General features: G+C 41.6%; 1 non-coding gene across 1 annotated transcript; it reads left to right on the forward strand.

The window, feature by feature from the left end:
- The first annotated feature begins 10,197 nt into the window (after positions 1-10,197).
- Positions 10,198-10,326, forward strand: LOC112133618 (small nucleolar RNA SNORA68). The gene has a single exon (XR_002915249.3). It is a non-coding gene; the product is annotated as a small nucleolar RNA SNORA68 (small nucleolar RNA).
- The last annotated feature ends 15,008 nt before the right edge of the window (positions 10,327-25,334 follow it).

Genomic DNA, 25,334 nt, shown 5'->3' on the forward strand with positions numbered 1-25,334 from the left:
CCCAGACTTGTCAGGGTTCTATGTGTATATCCCCCATTATGCTGCACCTGCTTCCTGCCCCACTGATAATGCCAGGATAGGTGATGAGTTTGTTCAGAGTGTAGAACTCAAGCCCCACTGGTGTCTCCTTAGTAATGAATGAATTATTATTTTACCTGAAATGACTATATAAACAAAAGACAGTAACACTTCAGGAATTTTCCCTGTGAGTTTTCTTTGTTTTTGCTTTTGTTTTTTGAGACAAAGGCTCACTTTGTTGCCCATGCTGGAGTGGAGTGCCGTGATCTCAGCTCACTGCAACCTCTGCCTCCCGGGTTCAAGCAATTCTGCCTCAGCCTCCCGAGTAGCTGGAACTACAGTCGTGCGCCACCACTCCCAGCTAATTTTTGTATTTTTAGTAGAGATGGGGTTTCACCATGTTGGCCAGGCTGGTCTTGAACTCCTGACCTCAGGTGATCCACCTGCCTCGGCCTCCCAAAGTGTTGGGATTAGAGGTGTGGAGGTGATTAGGTCATGAGGGCTCTGTTCTCATAAATGGAATTCGAGGCTTGAGGGAGCTTGTTCGCCCCTTCTGCCATGTGAGGACACGTAGAAAGCACTATCACCAGGAACAGGCTGTCACCAGACAACTGTTACTGCCTTGATCTTAGACTTGCCAACATCTAGAACTGTGAGCAATATATTTATATTGTTTATAAATTACCTTATCTAAGATATGTTGTTATAGCAGCCCAAACCAGGATAAGCACTATCATCATGGTTATTATTATTATTTTTGGCTTATCATGCTTATACCTTCACTATTCAAAGATAGTAAAGATACTATCAGTCAATATTTACTAAGCACATATTCATAGCATCTGTTAGATGCTAGGTGCCATATAAGTGAATTAGAACACACAATTCCTGCAGATGCTAAGTGTGATGTAAATGAACCGGAACATAATTTCTGCCTTCAAGCATCTTATGTCCCAGTTTGATAGATGGACCTACATATGCTGCCATGTTATAAGGCTGCATGGTACATATTTTATCCCTTAATTGATTATGAACTCTTTCTGGCATGAGCCACAGTTTCTTTCTTTTTGAATCCCTCACTCCTTTTCTCTTCCACTTAGGAGATTGTCTATAGTATGTCTTCAGCTAATTTGTCATCAACTTCCAAAAAACTCATTTTATTTGTTTCTTTTTTTTTTTTTTTTTTTTTCAAGACAGTCTCGCTTTGTCACCCAGGCTGGAGTTCAGGCACGATCTCGGCTTACTGCAACCTCCGCCTCCCAGGCTCAAACAATTCTCCTGTCTCAGCCTCCTGAGTAGCTAGGATTACAGGTACCCGCAACTGTGCTCAGCTAATTTCTATATTTTTAGGAGAGATGGGGTTTCACCATGTTGGCCAGGCTGGTCTCAAACTCCTGACCTCAGGTGATCCACCTGCCTACTAGGCCTCTCAAACTGGTGGGATTACAGGTGTGAGGCACCACACCTGGCTGCAAAAACCTTATTTTTAATAAACTTTCCTGCTGACCACTCCTATTAAGGTTCTGGTCCTTTTTTCATAGTGTCTTTACTCAAGTGTTCTCAGCATCAAGCTTCCAATCCACTGACCCTACCAGCTCTTTACATCTTCTCCTTATGTCCTGCCATCTCTCTTCACCCACCATAGGTTCTATGATGTGTCATTTAAATGTGCCACTTACAAGGATTCTTGGCTCTCTGTCTGCTCTGTACCTGCACCTGAGTGGCTGATATTGCTGGATAAATCACACAACCAATCACAAATCTCAAATCTGAGCCTTCAGGCCCACTCCACAATCCCACGGCATTGTCCTGGTACATTTGTTTCCCACTCCCAGAGGGGCATGTTCTGCTGTCTTCTCAAACCTTCCACACCACCCATCCTCTCTCTTCCACTATTTTCAGCTGAGTGAGTAGCTGAGAAAATCAAAGTGATCCATCAAATCCCTTGTCTATCCACCATGAAATGACCAGACCGTAGCGATATTTTAGGCCTTCTTTCTTGTACCCTGGTAGAGGTTCCCTGGCTTCAACAAAAGATCAGATTCTCCACTAGCAATCTGAATCTCAGCCTCTTGTTTTTTTCCAGCATTTAGAATCTGAAATAAATCCCTCTTTCTCGTACCATCAAGTCCCCTCTCTGCTGGGTCATTTCCACTAGCATACAAACATGATTAGAATGGCGGTTGTTTAAAAAATCTGTCTAAACACGGTGGCTTGCACCTGCAATCCCAACACTTTGGGAGACCAAGGCAGGAAGATTGTGTGAGGCCAGCAGTTTGAGACTGGTCCGGGCAACCTTGTAAGATCCCATCTCTAAAAAATTTTTTTTTAATTAGCTAAGCATGGTGGCACATACCTTTAGTGCCAGCTATTGGGAAGGCTGAGGCAGGAGGACTGATTGAGCCCAGGAGTTCAAGGCTGCAGTGAGCTATGATTGTGCCACTAAATTCCTGCCTGGGTGACAAAGTGAGACCCTGTCTCTTAAAAAAATAAAAAAAAATCCCCCCCTTGAATTTCATGCCTCACAACCTTCACCTCCACTTCACTACAAAAAAATCCTGAAAAATTGTCTATCGCAACTGCGTCAGCTTCCTACCTTTTATTCTCCCCTTAATCCATTCCAATCAGAATTCAACCCCAAATGTTTCACTGAAAGTTTTCTAGCAAGATCATGAAAGACTTCCTCACCAAATCCAGTGGTCCCTTGTCAGTACTGATCTTATTCTACCTGTCACCAGCCATTTCAAAGAGTTGACCATCTCCCCACCTATTTTTGTTTGTTTGTTTGTTTGTTTTGTTTTGTTTGAGATGAAGTTTTGCTCTTGTGACCCAGGCTGTAGTGTAGTGGCACAATCTTGGCTCACTGCAACCTCCACCTGCCGGGTTCAAGCGATTCTCATGCCTCAGCCTCCCGAGTAGCTAGGATTACAGGCATGAGCCACCACGCCTGGCTAATTTTTGTATTTTTAGTAGAGATGGGTTTCACCAGGTTGACCAGGCTGGTCTCGAACTCCTGACCTCACGTGATCCACCTGCCTCAGCCTCCCAAAGTGCTGGGATTACAGGTGTAAGCCACCACACCTAGCCAATTATCTCCCCCTTTTAAAAACACTTTCTTCTCCTGATTTTTGCATTAGATTCCTAAGGCTGCTGTAACAAACGACTACAAATTGAATGGCTTAAGATAAAAGAAATTTATTCCCTTATAGTTTTGGAGTCTAGAAGTTCAAAATCAAGGTGCCAGCACGGCCATGCTCCCTCTGAAGTCTTTAGGGAAGAATCTTTCTTGACTATTCCTAGCTTCTGGTCGCTCCTGCCAATCCTTGGTGTTCCTTGGCTTGTAGCTGCCTCGCTCCAATCTCTGCCTCTGTCATCACGTGGCCTTTTTGTAAGGACACCAGTCATTGGATTCAGGACCCACTGTAATCAGTATGACCTCATCTGAACTTATTAGATCTAACTAACTAGGTCTGTAAAGACCCTATTTTCAAATAGGGTTACATTCTGAAATTCCAGATGGGCATGAATTCTGGGGAGAATACTGTTTAACCTGCCAGTTTCGGTGACTGCATGCCTTCCCAATTTTTCTTCTACCTCATTAGCTGTTCTTTCTCACTCTCATTTGAGGGCTACTTTGCCTTAGCTGTAAATGTTGGAGTGACCCAAGGCTTGGCTCAGGGCCCTTTTGCCTTCTGTAAACACACTGTCTCCTGAGGGGATATCATCCACTCCCATGGTTTTAAAATTCCACTAATGACTCCCAAATTTGTGTTCCAGCCCTCAGCTGTACCCTCAGCTGTGTCCAAATCGCAGCCTCCTATTGATGATAGTAATTAACACTTATTGGACACTCCCTGTGTACCAGACCCTGTCTTAAGGTCTTTATATGTATTAACTCATTTAATCCTCACAAGAAATTTACGGGGTGAGTATTGTTTTTATCCCCAATTCATAGATGAAGCAACTGAGGCACAAAGAGTTTAAGTAAATTGTTCAAGCCTACATAGGTGGAGCCAGGGTTTGAAACTGGCTAAGCTGAGTCCAGAGTCTGCTCTTTTCACCACCACCTGTTCTGCCTTTCCTCTGGGATCCAGGCTTATATATCCCAACACATACTCAACATCTGCACCCAGATGTCTAATAGGCATGTAGTGAATTAAATAGAATATTGGAGTCCTGCCCGTTACCTCCACCTTAATCTTTCCTTCCCTGGTCCCACATCTCAGTGTATGACACCACCAACCCTGATCTAGAAATCAAGTTCAAATTTGATTCTCCGGTTTCCCCATTTACCCTAGTCTTCATTCCCATGCCCAGCCAGTCCATCAGCAAGCCCTACTGGCTTGACCTCAAGCATAGGTCTCCAATCTGTCCACTTCTCTCCATTTTCACTACCATCCTAGTTCATGCTGAGCTATCATTTCATGTTACTGCAATTAAATTCTACCTAGTCTTTTTGCTTTCACTTTTGTAGTCTATCCCTAACCCAGTGGCTAGATACATTTCTGAAAGATAATCAGACCATGACATGGCCCAGTTTCAGAGCCTTCCAGGGGTCCCTTATGTTCAAAATGCATACTCCTGTTCCTTGCCCACAGGGCCCAGCCTGACCTGGCACCTTTGCCTCTCTGCTCTCATCTCTTACCACACTCCTCCTTAGTTCTCCAGCTTGAGTCACAGGCTTCATTTATGCTTTTCCAGGAACCCCAACCCATGCTTGCATCAGGCCCTCTGCACCTGTTCACTCTCCTGACAAAAATGGTAGCAGAAATGCTCCATCCTCACATCTTCCCTTCATTCAGACCTTGGCTCAGACATCACATGCTCAGACAGGACTTTTCTGAATCACTACTTTTTTTTTTTTCGAGACAGGGTCTCACTCTGTCACCCAGACTGGAGTGCAGTGGCACTATCTCGGCTCACTGCACCCTCTGCCTCCTGTGTTCAAGGATTCTCCTGCCTCAGCCTACCAAGTAGCTGGGATTACAGGTGTGTCCCACCATTCCTGGCTAATTTTTGTATTTTTAGAAAAGAGGGTTTCACCATGTTTTCCAGCCTGGTCTTGAACTCCTGACCTCAGGTAATCCACCCAACTCAGCCTCCCAAAGTGCTGGGATTACAGGCGCGAGCCACGGCACCCAGCCTAGGACTTTCCTGAATCACTATCTAATGTTGTTCTGTTGTCCCCGATCACTTTCTCTCACACACTGTCCTGTGTTTTTTGTTTGTTTTTCCTTTGAGACTGGGTCTTGCTCTGTCGCCCAGCCTGGAGTGCAATGCCACCATCTCAGCTCACTGCAACCTCCACCTCCCGGGTTCAAGCAACTCTCCTGCCTCAGCCTCCCGAGCAGCTGGGATTACAGGCACTTGCCACCATGCTCGGCTAATTTTTGTATTTTTAGTAGAGATGGGTTTTGCCATGTTGGCCAGGCTGGTCTTGAACTCCTGACCTCAAGTGGTCCACCCACCTCGGCCTCCCAAAGTGCTGGGATTACAGGTGTGAGCTGCTGCGCCCGGCCTGTTTGTATTTTAATAGCCTTTATCACTATTTAAAAATACCTCATTCATGTTTTATTTATTTGGACAGAGAGCTTTTCATTTATATTTGTATCGCCAGTGCCTAGAATGGTGTCCAATACAGACTAGTTACTCAATATATATTTTTAAAGGGATGAATGAATGAAACTGAGTGTACAGACAAGTGAGGTCAATCATGAAATGTTGTTTGTGGATCAGTTTTAAGGCATAGTTTGAAAGAGGGGAAGATGTTTTATTATAGTGGAGAAAGGACATTTTTAGCAAAGAAAACAATATATTCAAATAAATGATCTGGTCTTGAATAAGTGACAGAAGCTGATAACTGTATTAATTCAGGTGATATGGAAAGTTGGTGACTACAGGAATAAAATTAGGTTATGAGAGCAGGGAGTTATCACTTAGATATTGAATGTCAGACTAAGGAGTTTAAATTCATTAATGACTTCAACAAATCTTTATTGATTTTCTTTTGGATGCAGGTACTGTTCTAGGTACTTTTTGTACAATAATGAACAAGCAAGATATAATCCCTGTCCTCATGGTATTTACAGTCTAGTGGAAAACTGACATCAAATACTATTCCATAAGCATTAATACAAATGGTCAAAGTGTGCGCTGAGTTAATATTTTGGAAAATTACTCATTGTGTGTTTTGTTCCCAGCATTACTTGTTCTCCTTTGGCTCTTACCCATTCAATCAGCTCAGTATTCTGCATGTAATGATGCAGAAGACAGATGAATTGCAGAATCCAATATATAACTAACAAAAACCTTATCCTAGCTTTTGAGTTCCAAAATCCCAGTTTTCAGTAGACATAGAATATAACTTCTGTCATGAATAGTGATTTGAGAAGATACTCAATGAATCAGAGCAAGGCTATTCTGGCCCAGAGATGCAACTTTTCCCCAGGATGGAGGAGACTCAGAGGGAAGTGATTAGAACTTAGGTGGTGTTGGGTCTTTGCAAAATGGAGCCTCCACCCCATCTCATTTCCCAGGCCAACCTCCAGGGGATGACAAATTCAAGATTAGTTTGGACTTCATAAAAGCAGAAGAGACTGGTGCTCACATTCTCCAGGCCCAGCCCAGCAAGTTGACCAACATTGAGTCGAAATGGCTTTGTAGAAGCCTTTGCACTTGGACTTTGCAACCTCACAGATTCCGCCTGTGCTTCTCTTTGGTGCAGAAGAGCAAAGTGATCTCTAGGCACACAGGAGTAGTGCTCCAATGAAGCACAGCATTGTTTTTCTGACAGCAAATCTGTCATTTTCCAAGGACCACCAATTCTCCAATTCTTTGATACCAACTGGGTGTCCAATAATTCAATTCAACTCTGACACCAATTACCTGGAGTCAGTGCAGACCCCACAAGTTATGGGCTCAGTTGCATAACAATGCCTCCACTTCACATGTTAGCCGGATATGGGGCTCCAAGCTAACTGAACCTCTGCTCAATCAACTACAAATTTGGGGATTCCCATGACCCTCCCTGTATTAGTTCGTTTTCACGCTGCTGATAAAGACATATCATGCTGATAAAGAACAGCATGGAAAAGAACTGAGCCCCTGATTCAATTACCTCCCACCAGGTTCCTCCCACAACACATGGCAATTCAAGATGAGATTTTGGTGGGGACACAGCCAAACCATATCACTCCCCACCCTCCACCAGGTTTGATAATTCACTAGAAAGACTCACAGGACACAGGAAAGCACTATACTTAACCACTGCAGTTTTATTATAAAGAATACGATTCAGAAACAGCCAAATGGAAGAGATGCATAGAGCTAGTAAGGGAGTGGAAGGTGGACAGAAAGCCCCTGCCCTCTCTGGGCATCCACCCGCCCAGCACATCAATATGTTCACAAACTCAGAAGATCCCTAAACCTTGTTGTTCAAGAGATTTTACTGAAATTTCATTATGTAGGTGTGATTGATTGGCCATTGGTGATTGAACTCAATCTCCAGACCCTCTTCCCCTCCCCACGGTTAGGGGTTAGGGGATGGGCTGAAAGTCACCTGGTGATCAGCTCTATCCTGAAGCTCTCTAGAGGTTAAGAATTCTCTCATTAGCATGCGTTCAGGTATGATTCAAAGAGGCATGTTATGAATTACAAAAGACAGTCCTATTAGGAAATTCTAAAGGTTTAGAAACCCTTGTTCCCTGCGTAACTACTCCACCCAAGGCAAGTCTCAAGCTGTCCAACTTGATGTCACTGAGTTCACCTGGAACCCAGATGAAATCTCAGGAGGAAAGGGAAGGGTGAGTACTGACTCTATCATTTTCAATTCCTGTTAAATAAGGGTTCAAATTGTAAATTAAAGCCTACTCTTCCTTTCCTTCCCTCCCTCCCTTCTTTCCTCTCTCTCTCCCTTGCTTCTTCTCTCCTTTCTTTCTTTCTTTCTTTCTTTCTTTCATTCTCTCTCTCTTTCTGTCTTTCTTTCTTTCTCTTTTTTTTTTTTTTTGAGATAGAGTCTCGCCCTGTCACCCAGGCTGGAGTGCGATGGCATGATCTTGGCTCACAGCAACCTCCACCTCCCAGGTTCAAGCAATTCCCTGCCTCAGCCTCCCGAGTAGCTGGGACTACAGGCACATGCCAGCACATCTGGCTACTTTTTTGTATTTTAGTAGTGATGGGGTTTCACCATGTTGGCCAGGATGATCTCCATCTCCTGACCTCGTGATCTGCCTGCCTAGGCCTCCCAAAGTGCTGGGATTACAGGCATGAGTCACCACGCCCAGCCTCTCTTTCTTTCTTTTGTTCACAAAGTCAACAGTGGCTAGTATATTTTTAAAAGGTGGCACCAGAGCGCTTCTGCTAAAATGGGTCTGTTGTTCATGGAGGAGCTGGGGGTAATGGCTCTGGAAGTGTGGGGAGACCAACAGCTGACAGGGATCAGCCCTTTCAGTCCAAGTGGGACACTGCTGCCTACATTATCTTCCTCACCTTCGTCAGCACCCTGTTGTTCTTGCTGTTGCTCATTATCATCCACTGTTGCTGCAGCTGCTGCTGCGACTCCCCTAGATCCCAGAAAGTGAGCCCCCAGAACAAAAAATTCCAGTAGGGTGGATAACTTGGACCTTAACACCATGAGTCCCTGCCAGCCCCTTCCTGTATGTCTTGCCTTGTAGCAAGTAACAATCCCATGCCTTGTGTTTACCTAGAAAAATTAATTAAATTAATGGTGAGTCACATATTTAGAAAATAAGAGTTTTTGCAGACCTGCATTTGTAGATTGAGATCCATTCCTGTCATTAAGACTGATCTTACCATTGTAGATAGAGCTATACAAAACTACAAAGAGATTTGTGGAATCCCAACTGGATTCTATTTAAATATCAATAAGAGCTGAGCCTGGCCTGCTTGGAAGAATAAGAAGATAATTTAGAATAGGATAAAGCCATTCAAAGAGTAAATCAATCCAATCTCAAAGTGAAAGAACCTAGGAGAGGGGTTACAGACCCAGATTTCACTAGAATTAGGGATGTGAACATGGGACCCTTTCTGGCTATGAAATTCCTATAACTAGGCCTTGTAATGGGCCTCAGTATGTTGGGAGAACACAAAACCCTGAGTCCCAGCCAAATCCAGGGTCAATTTGTATCCTCAGTGACCTCCTCCTGAAAAATAACACCAAATGTTTGGTGTGGTATAACTGTCTGCTTCATCTGCCCATTTTAATTCTAGAAGGATCTGTAATTGAAAATAAAAGAGTGAATTATGAAAACTGATTAAGCCAAACCCATTGTATTCATATATTCATGGTAAGTTGAGAAACACCTTGTGCACTTGCTATTTAGAATATGTGTAATTATTTGGAGAATTTATTAATAGCAGATGAGCGAATCAAACAGAATTGCTTTAGAATTTAATGTATAATATTTAATTGAATAATTGATTAACTTCTGACTTTAAGTTCAATGTATAAGAAAACTTTACTAAATTTAAAGATACTATTGGAACATTCAGAAGAACCTAATATTCACCATATTTATGTTTCATATGTTAGAGTTACTTAAATTATTTTTGTTACACAGTTGAATGACTTAAAATGAAAACAAGTACATTAAATGTATGAATGTAATTTTTTAATGTTTAAGAATTAAAATTGGCCAGCGTGGTGGCTCACACCTGTAATCCCAGTACTTTGGAAAGCCAAGGTTGTCAGATCACAAAGTCAGGAGTTCGAGACCAGCCTGGCCAATATGGTGAAACCCCATCTCTACTACAAATACAAAAATTAGCTGGGTGGTGGTGCGTGCCTATAGTCCCAGCTACTTGGGCGGCTGAGGCAGAAGAATCGTTTGAACCCGGTAGGCGGAGGTTGCAGTCGCAGTGAGCCGAGATCGTACCACTGCACTCCAGCCTGGGCAAAAGAGCGAGACTCCGTCTCAAAAAAAAAAAAAAAAAAAAAATTAAAATTAAGTTTGTAAATGGGCTCACACATTAATCAAAGGCCCCCTTAAAAGTGACTGTTAAAGTCTTATTTATTCATTAATAGAACATTGTGATTTTTATTTTGAATTTTAAAGCTTAAGGACAAATAGTCTTTTGATCTTATAACCTTAAATGGACTATTAATTTCTAAAAACCAAACTCATCATAAATAATCTTTTCTGGTCATAAAAACTGCCATCACTCATACCTAAACCCAAGAATCACTTTCTTATAGTGATGATTTAAACAGATGCAAACAGCAAGCACATCTTGTCACCTTTGCGGGGCTGTGGCTGTGCCCCTTGCAGTAAATTTGGAGGTTCTACATCCCTGGTGAAAAAAAAAAAAAGCCTGCCATCATTGACACCAAAACACTCATAATGACAGTACCCACTGTAATGCTTAGAAGTGAAAAAATAACGTGTCATGAAAGAGACTAATTGAAGGGGCTTAATTTAGATCAGGGGTTCAAAGATCTCTCTGGAAAGTGCCTTGTGAGCAGAGACTTCAGAAAGAAAGTTTAACCAAAGGAAAATCAAAAAGAAGAGCGGTCCAGGTGGGATCCTAGAGAGAGCTTAGTGTGACAGAAGAATTGAAGGAAATTGGGAAATTCAGAGAAGCTGGAACCAAGTAAGTCAGAGGGAGAGTGGCATGGATGGGACAGGAGAAGAAGCTGCAGTCAGATCATGCAGGCCTTTGGAGACCAGGTTAAAACCATATGTTATATAAACACAAATATTATACAAATCCCTAAATGTAATGGAAAACCTCTGAGGATTTTAAGCAGAGGTCGGGGTGCTGAGTATGGTTGAATAGCCTGGGTGTTGCACAACTCCATGTTGCACCAGTGGCATAGTTCCTGGTGTGATGCAATATTGCCCCCAGGCAGGTAACATAATCAAATTAGTGTTAAACAATTACTCTGGTTGCTGTAGGGAGAAGAACTGTGGAGGTAAGAGTGGAACCAAGGAGATCATTTAACTAGCTAATGCAGACTCCAATCAAGTAGCCCAACACAGTATTTGTGGTGATAGGGAAAAGTGAACAGACTGTTTTTTTTTTTTCTATTTCCATGGCAGACAGTAGAAGTCTGGGTGGATTTCTGAATCTGAAAATAACCTGTCTTAAATGGTGCTTGAGAAAAATTAATCGTCCATCCAGAAATGTGCTAGAGCTGATATACAGCAGCTTGTATTGGTTCAGTAGAGACAATGGGGTCCACCTTTCCCCCACTCCTCATTCAGTGACATCAAGTTGATAGCTTGAAATCTGCCTTGGTGGGAGTATTTACACCATGGAGATTGGCAAACACTACCAATAGAGCTTCTTTCCCCAGAGAGCTGATTGTGAAACATTTACCAGCACACCAGTGCTTCCAGTGCTTTTCGCTATCTCAACACTGGAATACTATTTAAAGAATCACTGCATATAATATCATATGATGTCAAAGAACATTCATACGGTTCTTATGAAACCTTAAGAAAGGAATGGTTATAAGAGACACTGGGAAGAAAATATCTGTAAGACTGGGTGGTGCTTTGCAAATGGTGGTAATGGGAAGAGAGGAGCAGATTGTATTTTCTTCCATGGAATAGGAATCATTTCAAAGCATATATCTTTGATGAAGATTACAGAGAGAACATTTCACAATTTGGTTCCCTGTCCTCTGTATTTTAAATGTCCCTACTGCTGTCAAGGATTTCAAGTGCCTTTTAAAAATTCCATATTGTGGTAGCTCTGAGTTCTGAATTCTATCACTATTTACTGGTGCAGTTAAATGAATAAATAATAATTGAATACCAGACTCTCAGTCACTGTCTTGCAGAAACAGAAGCTCTGCAGAGAGCTGGAGAAGAGCATGCTTTAAAACTGAAAAATGTCTTCCACTTTGTAAATTTGTAGCATCTAGGCAGTGGTGTTGAAGACAAACCTGAGCCTTCCATGTATATGTGGAAGGTTCACATAAGGGTTTCTAAAGGGTACCAGGAAAGGAAATGGAGGGAGACCCTAAGGGCATGCTCCAAATATTATTTTTCCCATGAAAATAAGTGTTCTGCAGAATTTAAAGCTTATGTCACAACACGATGTAAACACCTTTCTCATCAATATTGTGACAAGTATTTTCCTAGATCCTGGAGATATGAAAATGAATAATGTAGTGTTTCCTCGGATCTCCGTGAATAAAAAAGTGAATAAGACTACTTCATTTGGCACACAGTAATTGAGAGAGACAAAATCATGAACAGATTAATTAGAGTACAATGTGGCCAATGCAGAAATTTAGTATTTAGAAGATACCATGGAAGCCCAATGAAGGGCATGTGACTCAGCCTTGGGTTAGCAGGGGCAGCTTCCTGGGGGAAGCGATATTTAAGTTGAATCTTAAAGAGTAGGGGTAAACCAGATACAGTGTGTGTATGGAGTAGAGGGAATTCCACGCAGAGGGAAGAGCATGAGAAAAGACACAGAAATGAGGAACAACAGAGTGATTTGGCCTTAGAGCCTTGGCTGAAGGGCAGATGGGGATAAGGATAGGAGGGTGGAGGCCTCCAAGTTTTCAGTGGAGTACCAAGGAGTAGGGCAATTTGAGTGGACCATGCTGGGTGCAGGCAAAAAGGGGGTAGACTGTCTGTTGAGTATTAGAAAACAATAATAAAACTGACTATATTGCCAACGATTCTAAATAATGATAACACGCTCCTCTCTATCAAGGTGGCTACCCCCTGGGTACAACACCGCATGTTTTTCCTGAAGGTCTGGGGCAAGGAAGTGATGCAGTCAGATTCCTGAGCTGTGCAGATCTGGAGATGCCAGCCTCAATAATATCTAAGTGAGAGAACCTTTTCTTGCATCCCCCTCCCCATCCTAGACAGATAGAGAGTGCCTCTACTAAACATCCTTAAAGCACTGAGCATTTTTCCTTAATAACCGGGAAGTTTGTAATTATATCCACCACTGAAGAGAAAGAATGCAAGAGAAAAATACAGGTTTTCGGAAGATATATAGAGTTTGGGACAAGTTTAGTTTTATTGGCTTGTGGGAGATCAAGGACAGATATACAGCAACAGGACATGGATTTTGGACTAAAGCTGTAGGTTCAAGAGTCATTAGCATAGAAATGGTGGTTAAATCCTCGGGAGTGGACGAGGTAACCTGGGAAAAACTGAGAAAGACAGTGGGCCAAAAGTGGAATGCTAGAAGCTGAATATTTCATGGACAGATGATGGAACAAATATCCGAAAAAAAAGACAATGAAGAAATGCTCAGAGGCCTAAGAGGAATCTGGACAACACAAAGTTGTGGCAAGATTTTCCAGGACCAAAGGAAGAGAAAGAACTGGAGATGATGCAGAAAACTAAAATATCAGTAAGTGTCTATGAGAAAGAAGTCAAACCCATGGCATGTGTGTTGGAAGGAAGTTGGTGAGAAAATGGGGAAGCAATGGTGGAAACCCTGGAAAAATCTGGGAATGACAGAATCCCATCTAGGATTCTCCAGAGGGACAAAACTAATGGGAAATATGTCTATGTGAAAGGGAGTTTACTAAGAAGAATTGACTCACACAATCACAGGTAAAGTCCCACGATAGGCAGTCTGCAAGTTGAGGAGCAAGGAAGTCAGTAGTGGATCAGTCCGAGTCCCCAAACCTCAAAAGCGGGGAAGCCAACAGTGCAGCTTCAGTCTGTGACCAAAGGCTCAAGAGCCCCTTGGCAAACCACTATTGTAAGTCCAAGAGCCGAAGAACTTGAAGTCTAATGTTCAAGGGCAGGAAGCATCCAGCACTGGAGAAAGATGAAAGCTGGAAGACTCAGCAAGTCAGCTTCTCCCACCACCTTCTGCCTGCTTTATTCTGGCCAAGTTGGCAGATGATTGGATGGTGCTCACCCACATTGAGGGTAGGTCTGCCCACTGGGAAGATTTCCCTTTGCCACTGTCCTTCAGGGATGTCCTAGAAAGGGACTGTAGTGCTGCACCTGTCCACTTTTGGATGGTACCTGCATATCGTGCAGGCCCTAGTCTTTTCTTCCTGTGTAGACTGATCGTAGAGAATTCCCCATGAGGCCATCGCTGCAGGCTTGGGGAGAGAAGACAGCGTGGCAGGAGTGGAGACCATGGGCATTTGAGCCATTTCCTTATGTAACTTACTTGTGCCTCTAAGCAGCTCAGCTCGCATGGTGACTTGATGACCCATAATCAAACCTTCAGTTTCTACCGAAGCCCAATAACAAGCCAAGAGCTGTCTCTCAAAAGGAGAGTAGGTATCTGCAGAAGGTGGCAGGCCTTGCTCCAAAATCCTAGAGGCCTCTGCTGTGATTCACCTATGGGGGTTGGCCGAAGGCTTCAAACAGCATCCCATCTGCTACTGACACCTCAAGCACTATTGGATCTGCTGGGTCATATGGCCCAAGTGACAGAGCAGCTTGCATAGCAGCCTGGACCTGTGCAGAGCATTTTCCTGTTCTGGACCCCACTCAAAACTGACAACCTTTTGAGTCATTTGATAAATGGGCTGGAGTAACATACCCAAATAAGGAATGTGTTGCCGCCAAAATCCAAATAGGCCAATTAGGTATTGTGCCTCTTTCTTGGTTGTAGGAGGGGCCAAATGAGGTAATTTATCCTTCACCTTAGAAGAAATATCTCAATAGGCCCCACACCAGTGGACTCCTAGAAATTTCACTGATGTAGAAGGTCTCTGAATTTTAGCCGAATTTACATCCCATCCCATGGCATGCAAATGTCTCACTAATAAGTCCACTGTGTTTGCTACTTCTCACTCACTGGGTCCAATCCACATAATGTCATCAGTAAAATAGACCAGTGTGATATCTTGTGGAAGAGAAAAGTGATCAAGATCTCTGTGAACAAAATTATGACACAAAGCTGGAGACTTGATATACCCCTGAGGCAGGACAGTGAAGGTATATTGCTGACTTTGCAAGCTGAAGACAAATTGCTTTTGGTGGGCCTTATGGACAGGAATGGAGAAAAAGGCCTTTGTCAAATCAATGGCTGTATACCAGGTACAAGGATATGTGTTAATTTGCTCAAGCAATGAAACCACATCTGGTACAGCAGCTGCAGTTGGGGTCACCACTTGGTTAAGCTTACAGTAATCCAGTGTCATTCTCCAAGATCCATCTGTCTTTTGCACAGGCCAAATAGGAAAGTTGAATGGGGATGTGGTGGGAATCACCACCCCTGCATCTTTCAAGTCCTTGATGGTGGCACTAATCTCTGCAATCCCTCCAGGGATGTGATATTGTTTTTGACTTACTATTTTTCTAGGTAGAGGCAGCTCTAATGGCTTACATTTGGCCTTTTCCACCGTGATAGGCCTCACCCTACCAGTCAGGGAGCCAATGTAGGGATTCTGCCAGCTGTTAAGTATGTCTATGCCAATTATGCATTCTGGCGCTGGGGAAATGACCACATGATGAGTCTGGGGACCCACTGGACCCACCGTAAGTTGGACCAGAGCTAAAACTTCATTAATTACCTTATCTCCATAAGCCCCATAAGATCCATATTTCAGCTAACCAAGCTTTAACTGGAGGACCACAATGATGTTTTGGGTCCTCTGAAATCAATGTCAGCTCAGAGCCAGTGTCCAGTAGTCCCCGAAAGTTCTGATCATTTCCCTTTCCCCAGTGCACAGCTACCCTGGTAAAAGGCCAGAGGTCTCCTTAGGGAAGGATGGGAAAAAGATTAACTGCATAAATTGTTGGTAGTATAGTGAGGTTCTTCCTCAAGGAGAACTGGCCTCCCTTTCATTCAAGGGTTTCTGGGTCTGTAAACTGGTTCAAGTCTGGAAATTGATTGACAGGCCATGATTCTCTATTTTTATAATTCAAATTAGTCTTTTGTCCATTCAGCCTGAAAATTTTCTGCTTATATAAATTAAGTAAGCATGCAGTAGGCTTCCTATCAATTTCACTTCTAGGAACACTGTGATTAATTAGCCAAAGCCAGAGCTCTACATAAATCATACTATTCTGATTGTTGCTTTGCCTCTGCTGTCCATTAGAGTAACTACATCCACCTTGTCTTTGATGGTTGAGTGCCTCAACTTGGCCCCTGACACCTTGGGATCCAATTATTTCCATTGCATTTAACATTCTAATTGAGTGACTGTAGTTCCCACTGTAAGATCTGGCATACAAAGAGGAGCAATCACAGAGCTCTTCAAGGATGTAAATGCTCCCCTCACAAATCTATTTCACAAAGTATTGGTGACGGGTATATCTTCTGGACTCTCCCAGCTGGGATGAGCAGGTCTAAAGTGACTAATCCACTCCAACATTCCAATCTCCCTAAGCTTTTGGATCCTTTCCTCTACATTAAACCAAGGGAGATCAGGTATTTCCAGCCTACTCATAGTAGGCCATATTTTATTTTATTTTATTTTATTTTATTTTATTTTATTTTATTTTTTGAGACAGAGTCTCACTGTGTCACCCAGGCTGGAATGCAGTGGCACGATCTCAGCTCACTGCACCGTCCGCCTCCTGGGTCTAAGCAATTCTCCTGCCTCAGCTTCCCGAGTAGCTGGGACTACAGGAGTGTGCCGCCAAGCCAGGCTAATTTTTGTATTTTTAGTAGAGACTGGGTTTTGCCATGATGGCAAGGCTGGTCTCAAACTCCTGACCTCAAGTGATCTGCCCGCCTTGGCCTCCCAAAGTGCTGGGATTACAGGCATGAGCCACCACACCCAGCCAGGTAGGCCATCTTTTGATCCATATTTCAGCTAACCAAGCAAATAAATTATTAGAACCTTTTTTAACTCCCTGATCTGCAACATTAAATGCAGAATCCCTGCTTAGTGGGCCCATATCAGTAAATTCAGCCTGATCAAACTTTATGTTCTTTCCACCATTATCCCATGCCCTTAAAGTCCATCCCGATACCTGTTCTCCAGATTTCTGCTTTATAAATGAGAAAACTCAGTTCTTTTGGAGTGTAGCGCACCTCCTCATTGGTCACACTCTGAACCTTACCCCTAGAGCCTGCTGGGACTTGAGTCTAGTTATAGGTCTGGAAGCAAACAGGGGTGTTGAGGGTGGGTCCTGAGGAGAATCAGCATTCTCTTACCTGGCAACTGCCTCCGGGGAGGCCATCACTGTTGCCTCAGGCAGTGCAGGGTTAATCTCCTCAGACAAAGGTGGAAAGGCTGATGGCAGCATGGGTGGTGGGGGGAGATGTTGCTACCACTGCAGATGGGAAGGCTGTTTCCTCTGGCAAAAAAGGCTCATCATAATTTAGAAGCTCAGTGTCCCAAGCCTCATCAGGGACCTCCTACGCATCCCCATTCCTAATTGCAGGGTCCCATTCTTTTCCAATCAATGCCCTCACTTTAACAGTAGACACCTGGCAAGGGTGTGCATTCACCTTTTATTGGAAATCAGCCACTCACATGATAAAAGCTTGTGTCTATTTTTCCACAATTTCAGCTCTTTCTATACAGGAGATAAAACTCTCTGTTAGGGCAGTCTTAGAAGATTTGGGGCTCAGTATCTGCTTCTGGAGCCAGGAGTTAGAATCCCTGAGTTCATCGTTTTCTTTCATCACTTTGTCCAGCAAACTTAGGAGCAACCAAACAACTTTATGACATTCCTTGATTCTCCACATATGGTCAAAGGTATTATACACACAGTCACTAAACTCCTTGCCTCTGCAGAGAAGTGAATCAGGAGTATCAAATGCATTTATTTTGCATAACTCTCTAAACAGTTCACACAAGGACTATCAGTGTTTTCCATACTATTCAAAGTAAAGGCCTTAGCATTTTTGGGTCTAATCAGATTAAGCAGCCAATTCCAGGAACCCTGAAACCAACTAAAGAACTCTATCCTTAAAATTCTTGAACCACTCCAGGAACAAAATCTGTATTATTCAGGGTTCTCTAGAGGGACAGAACTAATAGGATATATGTATATATGAAAGGCAGTTTATTAAGAAGAATTGACTCACGCGATCACAAGGTAAAGTCCCACGATAGGCCATCTGCAAGTTGAGGAGCAAGGAAGCCAGTAGTGGATCAGCCCGAGACCCAAAACCTCAAAAGTAGGGAAGCCAACAGTGCAGCCTTCAGTCTGTGGCCAAAGGCCAGAGATCCCCTTGGCAAACCGCTAGTGTAAATCCAAGAGTCCAAAAGCCAAAGAACTTGGAGTCTGATGTTCAAGGTCAGGAAGCATCCAGCACTGGAGAAAAATGAAGGCAAGTCAGCTTCTCCCACCTTCTTCTGCCTGCTTTATTCTAGCCAAGTTGGCAGTTGATTAGATGGTGCCCACCCGCATTGAGGGTGGGTCTGCCTCTCCCAGTCCATTGAGTCAAATGTTAATCTCCTTTGGCAATACACTCACAGACACCCAGAAAGAATACTTTGCATCCTTCAATCCAATCAATTTGACAATATTAACCATCTGATGGTGTAAGTGGATCTGTGGGCCTCTACCTAAGTCACATATTGGGCCCTGCAGGTGACAAGACCCCAGAGTTTTCCCACAGCACAGTGTGGTGAGGAATACGGTAGTCATGGCCCAGCGTGGCTGAGAGGCCTAGTGAGTGTTTCCCTTGCCTCAAAAACAGAATTGGCCCAGCAAAGAGACTCACCAGACTAGAAAAGACAGGGACTTGGGTTGACAGATGGGATCATGCAGATCTTAAGGTCAGCTAGGATGATGGCCATCTCAAAAGATACTGTTGTCCTAAGAACTCTGGCCTGGATGCATTCCACGTGAACCTCATTAACTAAGCCTTTGCCCACCCCTACCTCCTCTTGAATATTATCTCAAGCAGAAAACTTAGTTGCCTGAGGCCAAGTTTCTGCCACTGGGAGGAACAATAACAACAAATAAAAATGAAGATAGAGAAAAATAAAGTAATATTTCTTGTGTACTTCTGTTTGCAAACTGGAACCCATATGCTAATTGTAGAAAAATGACTTTATAAATCCTGGACTCATTGAATCCTTTCTCTGTATGATGTTGATGCTGCATTCAAAGAAGTAAAATCCCAACAGCTAAAAGTGATAAAACATGAAATTCTGAGCTTTCATGTGCATTACTTGGAAATTGTTTAAAAGGATCCCATTTGTAACCCCCGAGAATACTCTTCCTATGCTCTCTTCTCTCTTTCACAATTCTCTCACACCCTATATTGCTTTAGAGCCTCTCATTCACAACTCTACCTCCCCAAACCTTTTTCTCCTACAGTTCACACTATGTTTTGCTTCCTAAATTCATGAATCTGGCTGGGCACCCTGGCCTGTATTCCTAATACTTTGGGAAGTTGAGGCAGGAGGATCCCTTGAGGCCAGGAGTTCCAGACTAGCCTGGGCAACATAGCAAGACCCCACCACCACAAAAAAAAAATTAGCCAGGCATGATGGGGCACCACTACAGTCCTAGCCACTTGGAAGGCTGAGGTGAGAGGATCATTTGAGCACAGGAGTTCAAAGCTGCAGTGAGCTAAGAAGGTGCCACTGCATGGGTGATAGAGCAAGACCCCATCTCTTATAAACAAACAAACAAACAATTTTTTTTATCCCCTAGTTCTTTAATAGATAATTTATGTTTCCTTTTCTCCTGTCCTTTCCCCTTTTTTCCTATTCTTTCTTCCTCCTTCCCAAGGTGTGGAAGAATTGTGAATCTACTCAGTCAATATTAAAAGGGGCAATGGGGAGAGGGAAAACAAGGAACCCTCACAGGCTAATTTTTAAACCACATCTCTTAAGAAAATATGGAGAAGCAAAGAGAGGAAAATGTAAATTACCTGAAATTCTACCACTGTAAATATGTTGATATACTTTCAGACTTTTTCCTATGCATTTATAACACACACACACATATATAAGTTGCAAAAAATGGCCAACAGTATATATATACATACTCTTTTGTAGTCCCCTTTAAGCAACTTATTGCGAATGTCTTTCCCTCTCAAGCTTTATACTGACAACATCATTTTGAAAAGCTACATGACTTTCCATTGTGTGAATGTACTATAATTTATGAACTTTTCTTTCACTGTAAGACATTTAGGTTGTTTTCTCTGTTGTAAATGATAAACACTACTGTTGTCAATATCTTTATGATAACTCCTTTGCTCACTTGTGCAATTATTTTTATAGGATCAATTACTGGGTGTGAAAATTGGGATGGCAAGCGTGCATATAGCATTCACTTTCTAGGGCTGCTGGAACACAGTACCACAAACTGGGGAGCTTAAACAACAGGAATGTATGGCCTCACAACTCTGGAGGCTAAAAGTTCAAGATCAAGGTGTCAGCAGGATTGGTTCCTTCTGAAGGCCTGTCCACAAGCTCTGGTGGTTTGCTGGCTCTCTAGGTGCTCCTTGGCTTCTGCTGCATCACCTAATCTCCACCTCCATCTTCACATGTTCTTCTCCCTATGTGTGCATCTCTGTGTCCAAATTTCCCCTTTTTGTAAAAACACCAGGCATACTGAGTCTGAGACACTATGGAACATGCAAGCGGAAATATCTACTCAGCAGCTATATATGTAGGTCTGGAGTTTAGGAAAGACAAATGTGTGAGTCATTGCCACTTCAGTGGCAGTTGACAGTCACGGGGATGGATGAAATCACCCACTAAGATCACCCTGTAACATGAGATAAAAAGAGAGCCAAGGAAAGAATTCTAGGAACTCCAATAAACTTACAGGATGATTGGAGGGTAAGAAGGTCACTAATGTGGCATAATTAGACCTGGGCTTCAGGAAGTCAGCACCAGGAGTGATATTAGGGAATAGTTGGAATTAGAAAGAAAGAGGAGACATGTCCTATCTCCTAGCTCTGAAGCATCCTGTGTGTCCATTCCTGACTTCAGGCATCTCCCTCCCTGCCATTGGCAATCACTGCTCTTAAGTTTTTATTAACCAATCTCTTGCTTTTCTTTATAATTTAAGAACATATATATCTCTAACTACTATGTTGTTCAATTTTTTCTATTTTTAAATGTTACATACATGAAATCTTGCTTTATGAGTTCTTCGACAATCTGATTATTTACTCAAAATTAGGTGTTTTGGAAGGATTTGTTTTGCTATGTGTGGCTATAGATCTTTCATTTTTAGTGCTGTATGGTATTGCATTGTAGGCACATATACCAATTTATTATTATTATTATTATTATTGAAAGTAATGGCAAATACCATAATTACTTTTGCACAAACCCAGTATTTGTCCACTGTATTATTCATGGACATTTGGGGACATTTCCAGTGTTTTGCTATTATGAGTAATGTTTCCATGAACTTGTTCATACATTTCTCCTGCTTCATCTGCCCAAGAGTGTCTTTCTAGAAAATATACCACTGAGTAGAATGGTTGAATCACTTACCCCCAGGCTTGCTTTACACCAGAAAAGACTCATGTGAAAATGAATTCCTGCCTCACACCATATTCAAAATTCAACTTCATATGGATCAAACACTGAAGTTCCAAATGTAAACCTTAAGACTTTCAGGAGAAAATATGGAAATTATTTTTTTTTTAATTTTGAGATGGAGTTTCACTCTTGTTGCCCAGGCTGCAGTCCAGCAGCACAATCTTGGCTCACTGCAACCTCCGCCTCCTGGATTCAAGCAATTCTCCTGCCTCAGCCTCCCAAGTAGCTGGGATTACAGGCGTCTGCCACAACGTGAGCGAATTTTTTTGTATTTTTAGTAGAGACGGGGTTTCACCATGTTGGCCAGGCTGGTCTTGAACTCCTCACCTCAGGTGATCTGCCCGCCTCAGCCTCCCAAAGTGTTGGGATTACAGATGTGAGCCACCATGCCTGGCTGGAATATCTTTATGACCTTAGGTTAGGAAAGGTTTTCTTATACAAGGTACAAGAAGAACCACCCATAAAGCAAAAGTTAATAAACCGTAAGAATTAACAACTTCTTTTCAATAAAAGACATGGTAAAAAGAATGAAAAGAGAAGCCATAACTGGGAGAAGATAGTCATATAATATATATAATGCACAAAAATTAGTATCTAGAGTCTATGAATAATTCCTACAAATCAATAAGGAAAAAGACAAATGACTCAGTAGAAAATGGCAAAAGGCTCTTCACAGAAGAGGAAATCCAAATGCCGAGAAACATAGGAAACAAGATTCAATCTCATTAGTAATCAGACAAATGAAAATTAAAACCACAATGAGAAACTGTTTAAATCCACCAGACTGGCATAAATGTAAAAATAAGACAATACCAAGTTTTGACAAGAATGTAGAGCATTGTCAACTCACACACTCCTGGTGGGGGTGTGACTTGCTACAACAACTTTGAAAAGCAATTTGTCATCACCTAGTAAAGTCAAGTAAGCTTGTGTCGTATACCAAGCAATTCTACCCCAACGTTAAACTAAAAAAAAAATTCTTTGTACATGTGAAGCAAGAGACACAATAAGAAACTCCATTGCACAATAGCCTATATTCGTTCCTAACAGCAAAAAACATTGACACAATTGAAATTTCTATTGACATTAAAATGGATTACAAAATTGTCATCTATCCATATCATGGAATTTTATACAGCAGTGAAAATGAATACACTACAACTACACATAATAAATGGATGAATTTCACAACACAGAGTGAAAGCCAAGTGGTAAGTCACAGAAAGTCACATATGATGTGACTTAATAGATGTAGTTTAAAAAACAGACAAAATCAAATAATAGTTTGTTTAGAGCTACCTACATGTGTGGTAAGGTCTAAGGAAAACATAGGCTTAACACAAAATTTAGGATAATAGCTATCTGTGGGTGGAGGTGAGCATGTGATGATAAACTATGATAAATATTTGAAGGAAAGGATGGAGCTTATTTGAAGTTCTTAATTAAGGGCCTGACTCAAGACTGTGGATTACAAAAGCCTTCCTGAGAAAGTGCACGTCAGCTGATACCTGAAGCATGAGAAACAGTTTAGAGCAGTGCTTCTCAAACCTTAGCACAGACCCCCACCAATTGCTATGGGATATAAAGGTATTTTCAGTCATAGTCAGATTTTTAATTAATAAAATAGAACTTTATGCAAGTAAACATAAAGGACTGACTATGGGATTTTCTGCCTTCCTGGAGGAAAAACATCATTTTTTTTTCAAGCTTAGCTTCATTCAAATAGAATTTGAAAGATTTCAATCTGCTTTAATGGAAGCCAGACTTGAGAACAAATGATAATATATACAAAACCTGGTGGCCATAAGCAAAAAATCTGGAACTATCCAATTCTTTACTCTGGGTTAAAAGAGATTATGAGAGAGGCCTGGTCTTTAGAAAATGCATTGAACATCCAAGTTCAAGTAGCTGCAACGAAAGCATCCTTTAAAATATATCAGATAAATTAAAAAAAAAAATTAAGGTGGCAATAAAAGATGGCCTGGATGAAAGCATATTTTCATAAAAGCATAAATCTGCTTTCACAAGAAGCTAAGATAAAAAAGAGTGAGTAAAGTGAATGAACTGAAAAAAAGTTGCAGAAGATGAGAGATTGAGCTGCTGTTCTTATATAGGAGAATAAGATCTGGGAATCGGAGATATTAATAATTAATGCCTCAGACAATGGAGATTGTGTTGAGGATTAATAAAGTTTTTTATTGAGATAAAATTCATTTAAAAACACTTGAAGTATACAAACCAGTGGCTTTTAGTACATTCACAATGTTGTGCAACCATCACTACTATCTAACTTCAGAAGATTTTTGTCACCCCAAAAAGAAACTCCATACACATTAAGCAGTCACTCCCAATTCCTGCCCCCACTTCCACCTGATAACCACTAATCTATGTTTTGCCTCTATAGATTTGCCTATTCTAGACATTTTATATAAATTGAAACATTATGTGGCCTTTTGTGTGGGTTCTTTAACTTAGCATAGTGTTTTCAAGTTTCATCCATATTGTAGCAAGTATCAGCACCTCATTCCATTTTATGGCTGAATGACATTCCAATGTATGGGTCTACCATATTTTGTTCATCCCATTTATCCACTCATGGACATGTAGCTTGTTTCCACTTTCTGCCCATTATAAACTATGCCTACTACAAACATTCATGTATAAGATTTTATTTGAACATATGGTTCGATTCTCTTGATATATTCCCAGGTGGGTAATTTCTGGGTCATATACTGTAGTAACTCTGTCTGAAACTTTTTTAGGAAATGTTGTTGTTGTTTTTGTTACAGTGGCTATACTATTTTACATTCCCATCAGCAGGTTTGGAGGGTTCAAGTTTGAGGTTTCCTTGCCAATACTTATTTCGCATTAAAAACAAAATCATTGTTATAGCCATCATAGAGGGTGTGAGGTGGCGTCTCACTGTGGTTGGATTTGCATTTCCCTAACAACTGATGATGTTGAGCATCTTTTTATGTGCTTATTGGCTATTTTTATATTTTCTTTGGATAAATGTGCATTCATCTCCTTTATTCATTTTTAATTGGGTTGTCTTTATGTTGTTGTAAGAGTTCTTTATATATTCTGGGTACTAAATAAACCTTCATTAGATTTCTGATTTGCAGATATGTTCTCCCATTCTGTGGGTTGTCTTTTCACTTTCTTGATAGTGTACTTTGATGCACAAAAGTTTTTACATTTGATGAAGTCCAAGTTTTTTCTTTTTCTTTTCTTATGCCTCTAGAGTAATATTTAAGAAACCACTGCCTAATCCAAGGTCATGAAGATTAACATCTATGTTATTAAAATGAAGTTCTGAAGAAGCTGGATTTATATGGCTATGGTAAATGTATCTTTAAAAACTCTTGAAGGAAAAAGCAATAAAATCTACACTAAATTATTGAAGAAGTCAAAATAACAAATGCACTTATGGATAATGTTAAAAGTCTCAAAAATGTACTCGCTTCATTGCAGTCTGAAAAATCCAGTTTGAAAGTGAGATTTCAGAGCTTCAGCAGAAACTTAGTCATTACTAAACTGCATCAATAAAATAAAATGATTATGCAAGATTCAATTTAAAATGATTTACTATGGAAAGAGAAGAATCTTTCCAAAGCAGATGAAAAAATCAGTCATGCATCTGAAGTGCTAGACATCTTCAGAATCCTAGCCAAAATTCTCTCTCTGTCTGTCTCTCTCTCTCTCTCTCTTTTTGAGCAGGGCCTCTCTCTCTCTGTTGCTCAGGCTGGGGTGCAGTGGCATGATCACAGCTCACTGCAGCCTCAACCTCCTGGGCTCAAATGATCCTCCCACCTCAGCCTCCCAAGTAGCTGGGACCACAAGCATGCACCACTATATGTAGCTAATATTTTTTTAAATTATTTTTTGTGGAGACAGGGACTCCCTGTGTTGCCCAGGCTGGTCTCAAACT

Source organism: Pongo abelii, chromosome 4 (genome assembly GCF_028885655.2).
Source record: "Pongo abelii isolate AG06213 chromosome 4, NHGRI_mPonAbe1-v2.0_pri, whole genome shotgun sequence".
NCBI lineage: Eukaryota > Metazoa > Chordata > Mammalia > Primates > Hominidae > Pongo > Pongo abelii.